The sequence below is a fragment of the Nannospalax galili genome, unplaced genomic scaffold (assembly GCF_000622305.1).
Source record: "Nannospalax galili isolate Female #2095 unplaced genomic scaffold, S.galili_v1.0 scaffold189, whole genome shotgun sequence".
NCBI lineage: Eukaryota > Metazoa > Chordata > Mammalia > Rodentia > Spalacidae > Nannospalax > Nannospalax galili.
The window spans coordinates 5,341,824-5,355,399 of NW_008360331.1; the positions used below are offsets into that span (position 1 = coordinate 5,341,824).

At 41.7% G+C, this 13,576-nt stretch overlaps 1 pseudogene; it reads left to right on the forward strand.

Moving 5' to 3' along the window:
• Window positions 1–4,261: 4,261 nt before the first annotated feature.
• Window positions 4,262–4,361, forward strand: LOC115069010 (annotated as a pseudogene).
• The last annotated feature ends 9,215 nt before the right edge of the window (window positions 4,362–13,576 follow it).

Here is a 13,576-nt window from a genome sequence, read left to right on the forward strand (position 1 = left end):
GGGACTCTAGTGGGAGGGAGGCTATGGGAGGGTGCTACCAGGGAAGTGGTGTATAAATAAAAAATAAATATAATTGAAATAATAATAAATAAAATATTTAAAAATATATATATATATATTTAAAAAATTGACCACAAACAGTAAAAACCATTGATTGTCCAGACATAACACAAAGAAAATAGAAATAAAGAGTGAACTAGGGAAATATTTTCAGCAGATATGATGTACAAATAAACATACCAACTTTTTTATTTTTATGGTCTTTTTGAAACAGGGTCTCCCTGTAGCCCCTGTTGGCCTGTAGCTCACTATGTAGACCAGGTTGGCCTTGAACTTACAGTGATCTCTCCGCTTCTGCCTCCCAAGTGCTGGGACTTACAGGCATGCACCACCACACCCGGCTCAACATACCAACTTTTAAAAACCACTTAAGCCCTAACAGATGACTAGCAGCTCACAAAACCAGCTCAATAGTCTTGTAAGCATGAGAAAACATTTAATTTTATGAGTGAGAAAAGAAAAGTGATTTTTTTTGCCTTCTCAGTTAAAAGGATGATACTGTTTCAGTGAGTGGTATATCTAATATTAGTTCATTTTAGTGAAAACTCTTTTTAATGAAAACCTATTTTTAAAATTCTTTGCAGTGTTAGTAAGGGTTCTGTAATAAAGGAACTGTCATACATTGCTACGGGTAATTTAAATTAGCATAACCTTTGTAGAAAGCAATATAGGTAGTTATCAAGCATGCTAATAATTTTCATAAACTTTAACCCAGATTTCAACTTCTAAAATATAGTAAAAGTGTTACATGCAGAGACATCCTTTATGTCACTGAAACATGGAACAAAAGAACCTAAATAGATTGATGCCTACTAAGAAGTCTATTTGGTGTGCTATTAAGATACTATCAAATAATTGATTTACTAAGTTAAGTAATGATAAGATGTATTTTGAGAAAAAAATCACATGCCACTTTGTAAATATGTATAATATGAATAGAGTTCTATCTTAAAATTAATAGAAAAAGAAAATGTTACTGTCTGAATGTGAATTCTTCCCAGGCTGTGCATGCGAACACTTGGTCCCAGCTGCTGTGCTATTCTGGGAGGTGGTGGTACTTTATGGTTATCAGGCTTGACTGGCAGAAACAGGTCCTTGGGGTGCCTCGATCCTGCTGCCATGCACTGAGCAGCTCTCCTTTGCCTCACCCACCATGATGCACTAAAAATGTCTCAGGAACTGTGAGTCAAAACAAATCTTTCCTATATTAAATTATTTCTGTCAGGTATTTTGTGACAGTGATAAGAAAAGTAACTAATACAGAAAATAAGTAATTAAGGTAAAATGTCAATTACTATAAGTAATACTGCATCTAGATATTGTAGTTAGGGGCCATGGGGGGGCTTTGGAGGAGGTACATTGTATTTTTACTTTATTTTTTATCTTTCTCATTAAAAAAGCAAACATATATTACTTTACTAATCAGAAAAACATAAGAAAGTCATAAGAAGAAACAAATTCTAGGTTTCTGGAACCCATAGTTTCCTGTTACTTCTCCTGTGGGCGCTTAAACTTTTCCGAGATGCAGGCCCCAGGTCACATCCTGGACGGTGAGTCTTCATCATACTCTCCTTTGTTTTTCTGTCACTCTTTGCAGCTCTCTCACTTCATGTATCACAATGACTCATTCATTTGTTCCATTAACCTAGGAACAGGGCCATGTCTTGTCATCTTGATCTTCTTGGTTCCCAGAACAGCATCTGATAACAGTGCTTGATTGTCATTGTTTTGGGTGGCTCAGTTCCCTGGATTCTTCCTTGAGACACAGCCTTTCACACAGCTGATATTCCTGAGACTCAGAGAACAAGAATACATTGGGCAAATGTACTTCTTGGACCATCAAGGACTGACTTATCTTTTCCTGCTTTGCGTCAAATGATCAGAAGCTGGGTCCAAGATGTGAATGCTGTCCCTGTCCCTAGAAACACAGCAACATCTGAAATAGAGTTGTTTGTGACTGACGTTTCTGCTGAAACTGAACTTTCATTTCTTATTTTCTATATGGAATTGATTCATGGTCCTAAATAACCTCAGTGGAAAGAAACTCACACCCTGATTTCTCTTTTTTAGCTCCTGTGAGTTCTGGTCCTCTGTGTAGGTCTGTAAGAACAGATCAGTCTGAGGTTTTTTGTTCCATGAATATGAAATAAGATATTCCTGTATCCTGATGAGGTAGCTAAAAAATGCATTAGCCACAGTGGCAAAAAGAATCCCAAACTTTGATGATGCTCAAGGCTTCTTTTCCTCTTGAAAATTAGAACAAAGTTGTAAATCCATCTATATCTATCTATCTATCTATCTATCTATCTATCTATCTATCTATCTATCTATCATCTATCATCTATCTCTATCTATCTATCTTCTATCATCTGTCTACCTATCATCTATCATCTACTTCCCTATCATCTATCTACCTATCAACCTACCTTCTATCTATCATCTATCTATCATCTATCTACCTACTGATCATTTATCTATCATCTATCTATATATCTCTATCTATCTATCTATCTATCTATCTTCTATCATCTATCTACCTATCATCTATCATCAACCTACCTATCACCTATCTACCTATCATCTACTTATCTACCTATCTTTTATCTATCATCTATCTACCTATCATCTGCCTATCTACCTATTATCATCTATGTACCTATCATCTATGTACCTACCTATCATCTATCTATCTATCTATCTATCTATCTATCTATCTATCTATGTATCTATCTATCTATCATCTATTTATCATCTATCTATCTATCTATCATCTATCTATCTATCATCTATCTACCATCTATCTATCTATCTATCTCTGAATGCATGACACCAAAGAGAATGAGCTAAAAACCAAGGAGCTGAGATCTTATTTACATATGTGCAACCAGAGTCCAGGAGTTCATTTCTTCCTGCTGTAGCTGCATTGTTATATCAAGAGATGCTCCCCATGGCATCCTACTGTTGGGAAATCAGTTTAATAAAGCTGCATAAAATCCTTTTGAGCTGTGGATGAAAGGAAAGCACAATCTTAATTACTGAAAGGGACCGCCACTTTTTAGGAATTTAAGTGATGTGTTGCTAGCCTCCTTTTTGGAGGTGAAGTCACTTAACAAAATGTTAGACTGTGATTTCCCTTGGACTTTCAAGCACAATGTCTTAGTTCATTCGTGCTGCTGTAACAAATACTATGAGCTGGTATTTGCCTTCTAAACAACAGAAATTTATTTCTCACAATTTGGGAGGCTGAAAAGTCCAAGATTAGTGGTATAACAGATTTAGTTTCTAGAGATGTCCAATTTCTTTCTAGATGTGTCTTCTGAGTCCTTACATTGTGAAGGGGCAAATATTTCAGTATCTCTTTATAAGAGTGCTAATCCCATTCATAATGGGATTTATCCAATATATGAATTTGTGAGGGGACATGTTGAATATACCCAATGTTGCTTCAGCTTACTAGTCCTATAGAGTAGGAAAAAAGGCATTTATTTTGATGAGGGGGAAGTCAACATCACTTTAGCATCTCCAATTCCAATCCAACCAAACAGGGGACATTATAATCTCATCCCTTTCCAACCTTGTAACTCCCTTCTCCAATAAGAGAAATTTGGTCCCCATAATCCACAGTATATTTGTCTATCTCACCAAGTTCCTTTATCCTCCTCAGATGCTCAAATTCTGCTCTGCTCCACTACACCTCTTCAGTTATTCATCATACACCTACTGTGCTGGATAGCTTTAGTGTCCACTTGACACACCTGGGTTGAGGGAGCCTCAATTGGGGAATTTCCTCCATTGGACTGGCCTGTGGCCATGTCTGTGGGGCATCTTCTTGACTGTTGAGTGATGTGGGAGGGCCCAGCCCACTGTGGGTAGTGCCACCCCTAGGCAGGTGGGCCTGTGTTGCATAAGAAAGCAGGCTGAGCAGGGATCAGGGGAGCAAACTAGTAAGCAGTGTTTTTCCATGGCCTGTGCTGTAGCTCCTGCCTCCAGGTTCCTGCCCTGAGTTCCTACCTTGGGATCCCTGATGAACTGTGACTCAGGAGATGTAAGATAAAATAAACCCTTTCCTTCCCAAGTTGGTATTGGTCAGAACATTTTGTCACAGCAGTGGAGAAACAAACTAGGACATCTTACTTGGCATCTCATAATAGGACTGAAAAATTCAGAAAGGGTAGAAGATGGAAATACAAGAGAGAGTGGAGTGCTTCAACAGCACATACACTAAAATTGGAATGATACAGAGATTAGCATGGCCCCTGGGCAAGGATGACATGCAAATTCATGAAGCATTCCATATTTTTGATAAATAACACTTAGGTGGCTTGAAAAACCAGAGGGAAATATATTAGTTCAAAAGCCTACTGAAAAATACACATATAACATCTATATAGCTAAAGGCTATAAAACAAAAGCACAGTGCCAGACAGGAGAAACCTCTCTTCATGTTGTTGGTCAGGGTAATCTAAGAGACTTCCAAAATAACACAGGCTATTTCCAGAACACTTGATTGCCTCCCCAGAACTTGAAGGTAAGATCCTATTGCTGAAGACAAGATATACTTCAGACACAGGGCTTGGAGTATTCAAGCTGGAACTGGTCTGGAAGCCTCCTCCCTGAAAACTAGCTCCCATAGCATTAGGGGATACTATGCAAACTGTCAATGGAGAAAAATAATCAATGGTTCCATCCAGCTGTAAAGTCTATGAACCACAACACTGATCACCCCAACAAATAATCTCTACAGGTGCAATAATGGCACTTTAAAATTTTTTTTAATTATTTTTGTTTTATGTGTATGCATGTATTGCCTGCATGTAGGTAAGTACACCCGTGTTGTGCAATGGCCACAGAGGTCAGAAGAGGCTGTCAGATCCCCTGGAACTGGAGTTACAGACAGTTGTTAGCTGCCATGTGGGTGCTGGGATTTGAACCTTAGTCTTCTGCAAGAACAGCCAGTGTTCTTAACTGCTGAGCCATCTCTCCAGCCCCAATAATCACACTTTTATCTTGGGAATAATCAACAGCTGTGTAATTAGACTTAAGGCCAGCTCAATAGGAGGGAACTCATTTTTGGTACTGTAAACATAGCCAAATACACAAGGCTGGAGAGGTCATAGATCCTAGAGAAAAACCTACTTTTGTCACATCCTTAGACCAACATAATTTCTTGCTGTATTCCATGTATCCTTATATATACAGACAAGTGTACCTCCCACCACTCATCAAAGAAGCTTCTTTTTGCAACAGATGGAGACTATTTATAAAGTTCAGCTGGTCAAACACAGAGAGTGTCTATGAGGTGCCCCAGGTGATACATACACAGTGCAACCTCTACACCTAAGGCTCAGGGAACATAGCGGAAGAGGGGGATGAAAGAATATTAATGCAGTGAAGCTTCCTCATGCAGCAGATGGCAATTAACCCAGAAAGCCACAACTGGCCAAAGTGCAAAGAATAAGAGACAGCAAAGTGCTTATCCCTGAATAGGACACCTATGTCAAACCTTTGCCACCCAAGGCTCTGGGAGCATTATGGAAGAGGGGGAATTAAAACGATAAGAGCCAGAGGTGGTGTATGACCACAAGGAAACAGTGTTTCAGACATCTGAAAAGTTGTTCATATGAACTTGTAGCAATGATAACAGCATGCACAAGACTCATGTAAGCTCAAGCCAGATAAAATCCCAGCAGAGAAGTGGGGAAGTGTGTAGAAGCCCCAGCCTTAGCTGAGGAAGTATTGGCAGCCTGTAACTACTGGGAGAGGGAGGGGTGGTTTTCTCTAAGGATGTAATACTAGATAGGTTAATTACACTCCAGCTGATGAATGCACACAGAAGGACATTTGGGGACAAAAACTTGGCTCAGCCAGGCATAATGGTACATGCCTTTAATCCCAACACTGGGGAGGCAGAGGCAGGCGGATTTCTGTGAAACCGAGGTCATTCTGGTCTATTTGGTGAGTTCCTAGCCTGCCGGAGCTACAAGAAAACCCTGTCTCAAAAAAAGATCCAAAAAACAGCAACGACAAAAAACTTGACTTGATAGGTTTTAACATATATGACAAAGAACACGAAACCCAGTGGGGGAGGTATAAGAGGGGTGCTGACAGTAGAGCAGGGTCTAAATATGATCAAAATATATTGTACGAAATTCGCAAAAATTCAGTTAAAATTAATTCTTTTAAAAAGAGAAAGCGAAATTTTGTATTTGGTCAATTTTCATCGAATATCTACACTATACTTTGGGCAAAGGATTATTTGACGTACTATTTGGCATAGAAAGGAATTAAAGTGTATCAGAGCTTATAGACTCTAGCACGCTATCTAGCCTGGGTTATACTATAAATCTCAGGGGCCCAGATCACAAAGGCTTCTTTCTCAGTCACACTTAGCCCTTCATGTCTCTGCTTTAGGATAGCCTTTGCCAGGACCCAGGTTGAAGGAACAAACCTTTTCTGGGATTATGGGTCTTGGGGACGGCTTATCTCTAGATTAATGGCTGTGATGGCAGCTAACATGATGGGTCTGTGGAATTCTTACTGGAAGTATCTGCCACCTGCATTTCATTGGTCAAAAGGATTTGTAAGACCGACTTTGACGTCACTGAGAGAAAAAGTGCAATATTTCTCCAAAGAGACGAAGGCACAAACGACACACATCTCTGCAGGAAACAGACACATGGACGCTTCCACAGTGGTAGAAGAAAGCACCTGCTCCCTCTAGCCCCACCTTGCAGTAATATGGATAGGAAAACATGTTTAAGGTATGGTTCTTAAATGAAGAGAATATTTTTGGTCTTGCAGAGAGAAAGATTTTGGGTAGAAGTGAAAAAATAGATAAAAGTGACAGTAAAGACTTGCTGGGGTATGAAAGGGAAGAAGGGAGTAGTCTGTTCTTCATGACCTAAAGGATCAATATAATACACACAGAACATTGCTGGGAAGGCAGATGCCCAGGCTAATAGCTGAGGTTTGTGTGCTCCTTTCGCCCCAGCTCTACAGGGCTTTGTGGAGCTGTATCAGGGTCATTTCTCAGAGGACTCTCACAGAAGCATTTCTTGGAGTAACACTTTATTTGTAGCAGAGGAAGAAGAAGGAACCCACTATTATAGAATGGGATTGATATGATGGATTTCCCCCCAATCTGATGTTTAAAAACTTGTACCTCAGTGTAGTTTTAGTTCTCACTTTGTGAGTGGGGGTGAGTGTGTGATGTGTTTTAGCCTTTGTTTTCATCTCAGTGAGCTTTAACTACTCATATACTATGCTGGTTTTCTAGTGGGGTTTTTGTTTGTCGTTGTTTAATTGACTTCTAGGAATGTTAGTAAGGATTTTTATCAGCTAGGGCATTGGAAACGAATGAAATACAGTCTTAAGACCTGGGTATCTTACAGTGTCTAGGGAAAACATCAAGGCTGCTCCAAAGGAAAAAGATCTACCTGCCTCAAGGCTGTGAAATAGCAACAGTGTGAGTTGGTGGAGCTCAGTCCCAAAGCCTGGGCAGGAGCACTGTCCGTCCCATCGTGGTGGAGTTCTTAGTGTCTTAGTTGGGCTCCTTAGACACAGAGTCTGGCGTGGGGATTTTTTTTTCTGGGTCTTGTCTGGAGAAAGTAAGGAAACTAGACTAGGTTAAGGGGTAGGGAGTGAGCTGGATTGTGGCATCCTCACAAGACTATCTTCAGCCTGGGCACATGGAGACAAGCTGGAGCAGGAGCTTTGCCACAGAGCTGGACCCTTCCTTGAGAACAGGGGTTCTACCCTGCTGAGGATGATGCTAGGGCATAGCTTCCAGCTCAAGATGACTCCCAGGTGGCCAAGAGCAGGTCTCTGGAGAAGGGACAGCTGGGTTTTGTCAGTAAACAGTCCTCAGCAGCCAGGGGACAGGCACCCTTGTCCGAATTTGGATGGGACACTCACAGTTCCCATTACCTTAGGGTTCCCCAAGAACCCTATTCTCTGCTAAAATGCAGATTCAACAGTGGACAGAGATGCTCCTCAAGTTTGGTTGGATTTATGTCCCAGTAAACTACCACAAGCTTCAACTCTCATTGTTTAAAATGCGTTTAAATGTACTGTATACCCTCATTATCATGTGACTGCCTAAGAGGTGGTTACTGCCCAGCAGGCAAGAGGACCATGCTTTACAGGTCTAGCCAGGAAAAACACCAAAATTCAAAATTTCAGTGGTTTCTGCTGAACACATGTTGCTTTGATACCACTATAAAGTAAAAACCAAACAACAAAAAAAACTAAGTTGAACCATCATAAATCAGAAATTGTCTGTAATTGAATGTTCCCTAAAATTTCCCCAAATAGAAACTGGAGATGCTTTTAATAAAGTGAATTTCTGGGACAAAAAAAGAAAAAAGAAAAGAAAAGAAAAAAAAAAGAGCTGGACGTGGTGGCACACGCCTTTAATCCCAACACTCAGGAGGCAGAGGCAAGCAGATCTCTGTGAGTTCAAGGCCAGCCTGGTCTACATAGTGAGTTCCAGGTCAACTGGGGCTACAGGGAGACCCTGCTCACAAAGACAAAAAGAATATGAATTGCTGGGTAAGGTGGCACACACCTTTAATCTCAGTACTTAGGAGGCAAAGTCAGGTAAGTCTCTGTGAGTTTGAGGTCAGCCTGGTCTCGAGTTCCAGTGAGTTCCAGGCCAGCCAGTACTACATAGTAAGACTTTGTTTCAAAACAAAACAACAAAAACAGTGAATGGATATAGGCCAGAAATGTCATTATAATAAAGTCTTGAATCAGAGATTGACTTGCAGCTTCATAATTATTTGTGTTATCTTGAGTAAGATACTACCAGGTCCAGGCACGAATATATGAGCATTTCGATTATCCCTGGGCCCCAGCTGCAAAATGCCAAAAGCTTGATTCTTCAAATGCGTCACTTAGTCACAGGCAGTAATGGTGTTGATGGCGGTGGCAGTTTAACCCAGGCAAACATTAATAATTGACAATGAGTGTGTGTGCAGGATGCCGATGAGGCCATGTGATTATCTTCCCCTGCCACAGGCATTAGTTCTTGTTAGCACAGCTGTCACACAGACACTACAGACTAGAAGTGACAGAATGCTGGCAGAGGCCCACAGTGGGGAGGGTTATGAAGAAAATTTGCAAACTGCGTAGCTTTTGATACTTCCCTTTCTAAATAGAGTTGCTTATAGATATTTCAGGTGGTTATGTCTTAATCATGCACCTAAATTAAACACAACTGGATTTACACATACATTAGGATTTCTAAAGTTCTTCATTTTAGATCAAGAAGCCAAGGTGACACCTTATTGGATTCAGGTTAGGTGTGTGTATGTGTGTGTGTGTGCATGTGTGTAGACAAGTTCTCGTTGTATAGCACAGATTGGCCTTGAACTTGTGATCCTCCTGCTTATACCTCCTCAGTGCTAGAATTATAGGTATTGATCACCATGCCCAGCTCAGATGGATATTTTTAAAAAATATTTTATTTATTATTTTTATTTGATGTGTATGAATGTTATGCCTGCATGTAGGTAAGTGCACCCATGTTGTTCAATGCCCACAGAGGACAGAAGAGGCTGTCGGATCCCCTGGAACTGGAGTTACGGACAGTTGCTAGCTGTGGGTGCTGGGATTCGAACCCGGGTCTTCTGCAAGAACAGTGTTCTTAACCGCCAAGCCATCTCTCCAGCCCTTAGATGGATATTTTTAACTAAACAACGAACCATTTTCTTTTTTCTACTTGATCTTGCCAGCTGTAATCATTAGTATTCACCTTTTAATGATGGCATGTGTTATGCCTTTGTACATACTTGTGTATCTTTCTTTGACTTGCAGGTAACATTGTTAATGGTGCCGTTGGTCTTTGGTCTTATTGTCCATGAAGGTGACAATTCTTTCTAACAGAGTTGTGTGGCAGCTTTACTTTGTGATGGTTTTTGTGCCTGACCTTTCTGCTGCTGAGCCAGTCTAGCCTTCAAGGCCTCTTGTTAGCACACAATGACAAGACCCCAAGTGCCCAGGCACCCAAACAAGAGGGTGTCTCACTGTGGCCTGACAGATGGATCCTGGGCTTAGCTTGTGCTTTCTCCTGCAGTGACTCACTAGCATCTTGGCCTGATCACTCAGTGGGTCAGTAAGCAGACAGCAGGGGAGCAGCTGTGGTGACACAGTGTGTGTGGCGTGGCTAGAAGGAGGGATGTTCTGTGGAGTATTGTTTCTCTAGTGAATGGCCCTGTCCCCACTCCACCTCCTTTAGCTCAGAGGCAAAACTTATCTTTAAGTCATTTTAAAGGCTCGCTTATCAAGGGTTGGAAGTGACCCAAGAAACAACAGCTGTGTTCACTGATGGGTTACAGAGTCCTTCATCTCAGCTTTTCCTAGAAAAATAGCTACACAGGGCTGGGTGCCTCTCAAGAATTGCAGCAGAACAGTGTGACTTTGATTTGCCATGTAAGGCACTGCTCCTCCCTCAGTCCCCTTGTACATTTCTCCAGGGGTCAGAAGTACACTGCAGGTGACAATTCTCATGGTGGCAGCTTAAGACCTCTCTACAGAGCTTAACATGTGCTGGGCCTTGTGCCATGAGAATTAGACACACTGTGCTGTTGAATTCCCCTAGCCACTCACCGGAGTCATAGAGCAACAGTGGAGCTGGGTTTCCTGTGCAGCCTCCTTGATATCACAACCTACATCCATAATCTAGTTCAAGTGCCTCCGGGGCCTGTGTTCCTGTGCCTGGGCCAGCCTGGCTGTTGGTGGGGGCCTAAAGCAGGGGTGAGTTCCCATACTTCAGTCATGTGGGATTGCTTCTTAATCCTCTTTAATCCTAGTCAGAGGGCCATCTGCACTCTGATGAGTTTCTAGGGTACCTCATCCAAATAAAATCCTGACTTGTCACCATCTTTTTAGCTCCTAAGAATGGCCATTACAGAGTCCTGTCATTTTTGCTTTTCTGGCCTCCTCAAGGCAGCTTTTGGCAGTGTTGGTTGACCCAGAACCCCCTATATAAACCAGGTTGGCCTCAAACTCATGGAGCTCTGCCACCTCTACCTCCTGAGTGCTTAAGACAGTTTTTAGATCTCTGCCGCAGAGGCCCAGCTTGCACCCAGGCCATATCTCTTTCTCCATTTCTTGTCCCCACACATTTCCATAGGAACCAAAAATCTTTGCCTCCACTGTGGTTGATGGTCCCCTCCCCCTAGCGGAAGCCAGGGCTGTGGTTTCCACTTGCCTTCTCTATGTTTCACATGCCTTGGGCCAGGACTACTTGTCTGTGGCTCATTCTCTTTTGAACACCGCACTGGCCTTGGACTGTTTGGTCTCTCTGCTTCTGCTCTTATTAGCCTATATCAGTTTGTTGTTGGTCTTGTGTTTGTTTTGAGACAGGATCTCACTAAATTACCCAGACTGTTCTTGAACTTGCTTGCAATCTTCCTGTCTCAGCCTCCTGAATAGCTGAGGGTGACAGTCATGTTCCATCACAACCAGCTTTGTAATAGTTATCTTTTGCTGTGTAACAAACTATCCCTAAATATAATCACTGAAAAATGATAAACACATTACACAGTGCCTGTAGGTCACAAAACTTAGAGTGGTTTAGGAAAGCATTCCATGTCTCTCATAAAGTTGCTGTTCATCTGTGGGACAGGCTGCAGGTATCTGAAGATTAGACTGGAGCAAAGGAGTCCATCTGTATGCTGAAGAGAAAGAAGCTCAATTGTGCCACATTGACAATCAGTTCCTGGTACCATTGTGTGACGTTCAACATTGTTAGAAATGGATCTGGGAAGGCTGAGTGTGGTGGTCCATGCCTTTAATTCCTGCACTTACTAGGCAGAGGTACACAGATCTCTGTGAGTTTGAGGCAAGCTTGTTCTACATAGAAATGCGTTTAAGGTCTCAAGAAAATGACCACATGGGGGCTGGAGAGATGGTTCAGCGGTTAAGAACTCTGGTTGTTGCAGAAGACCCAGGTTCAAATCCCACCATCCACGTGGCAGCTGACAACTGTCCATAACTCCAGTCCCAGGGGATCTAACAGCCTCTTCTGACCTAGGCGGGCGTTGCATAACACAGGCGCACTTACCTACATGCAGGCAATACATGCATACACATAAAATAAAAGAAAGGAAGGAAGGAAGGAAAGAAAGAAAGAAAGAAAGAAAAGAAAGACAAAGAAAATGACCACACAATGCAAAGTATTTCAGCATGGCAAGAATTTTACTTCTGCAGGGAAAAAAAAATCATACAGGCAAGCACAACCTGCAGAGGTGCCATTGGGCTTTTATTCCTAATGCAAAGAGGTCTTGTGCCTCACTCTGAGTGGACAGAGCTCAGCCTACATTCGTACATGATTGGCTGATTTAAAGCACCATACCTGAGGAGCAGAATTCAATTTTCAGCACCCAGTACAACCTTGAGTGCATATTTTGATTCTGGTAAGTGCTGACCCTGGAGGAATTTGAATTTCTGCCAAGTGACTTTACAATTTCTTTTTAAATGAGGCTTTTGTCTTATTTAATCCTTTGATAGAAAAGACAGTATACTTCTTTTACATCTCCCACAATGTGGCAGCTGCCTTTAACGAGAGTGAGTGATGAGAGAAGGGGAAGGGGAACATGAGAGAATGCTGGACTTTAGGAAGCCCACCTTTGTGTAGTCTAATCTCAGAAGAGAGATCTGCTCACTTCAGTAAAGTTCTGTTATGAATGAGTCGGTAGGTTCATTCCAGACTTTAAGAGGCATTCCAAAAGGCAGGCACTACCAAGCTGGGCTCATTAGGCCGTCCTAGACTGCTTACCACAGCTTCTTTATTCCACGTTCTACCCAGAAGCCAGGGGTTTTGTTAGATTTCTTTCCTTCCTTCCTTCCTTCCTTCCTTCCTTCCTTCCTTCCTTCCTTCCTTCCTTCCTCCCTCCCTCCCTCCCTCCCTCATAATAATTAATTTAAAACATTCATAAAGAGATTACCACTGTGCTGTTTGCAGCAATACTAACATTAATAAAACGTAAGCCTTGACCTCATATAACTTACAATTCGGTTGACAGTCTTTCTTTCTTTCTTTCTTTCTTTCTTTCTTTCTTTCTTTCTTTCTTTCATTATTTGGTGCTAGAGATATAGCTCAGCCCTTAAAAGAACACTGGCTGCTCTTGCAGAAGACCCAGGTTTGGTTCCCAGCACCAATATGGTGGCTAACAATCATCTGTAACTCCAGTTCCAGGAAATGTGACACCCTCTTCTGGCCTCTGTGGGCATTGCATGCATGGGTGCACTTACACAGGTGCACTTACATACATGCAGGTGCACACATACATGAAAATAAATTTGAAGAAATTTTCTTAAAGTTAAAAAAAAAATGTGTCTGTGTCTGTATGTGCCATGAGTATGAATCCCTCGAGCTAGATTTACAAGCAGCTGTGAGCTGTCAGACATGGGTGCTGGGAACTCTTAACTGCCAAGCCATCTCCCTCCCATTCCCCATATTTTGTCATCTTTTTCATCTTTTTGTTTTGAGGTAAATATAGATTCCAAAGCT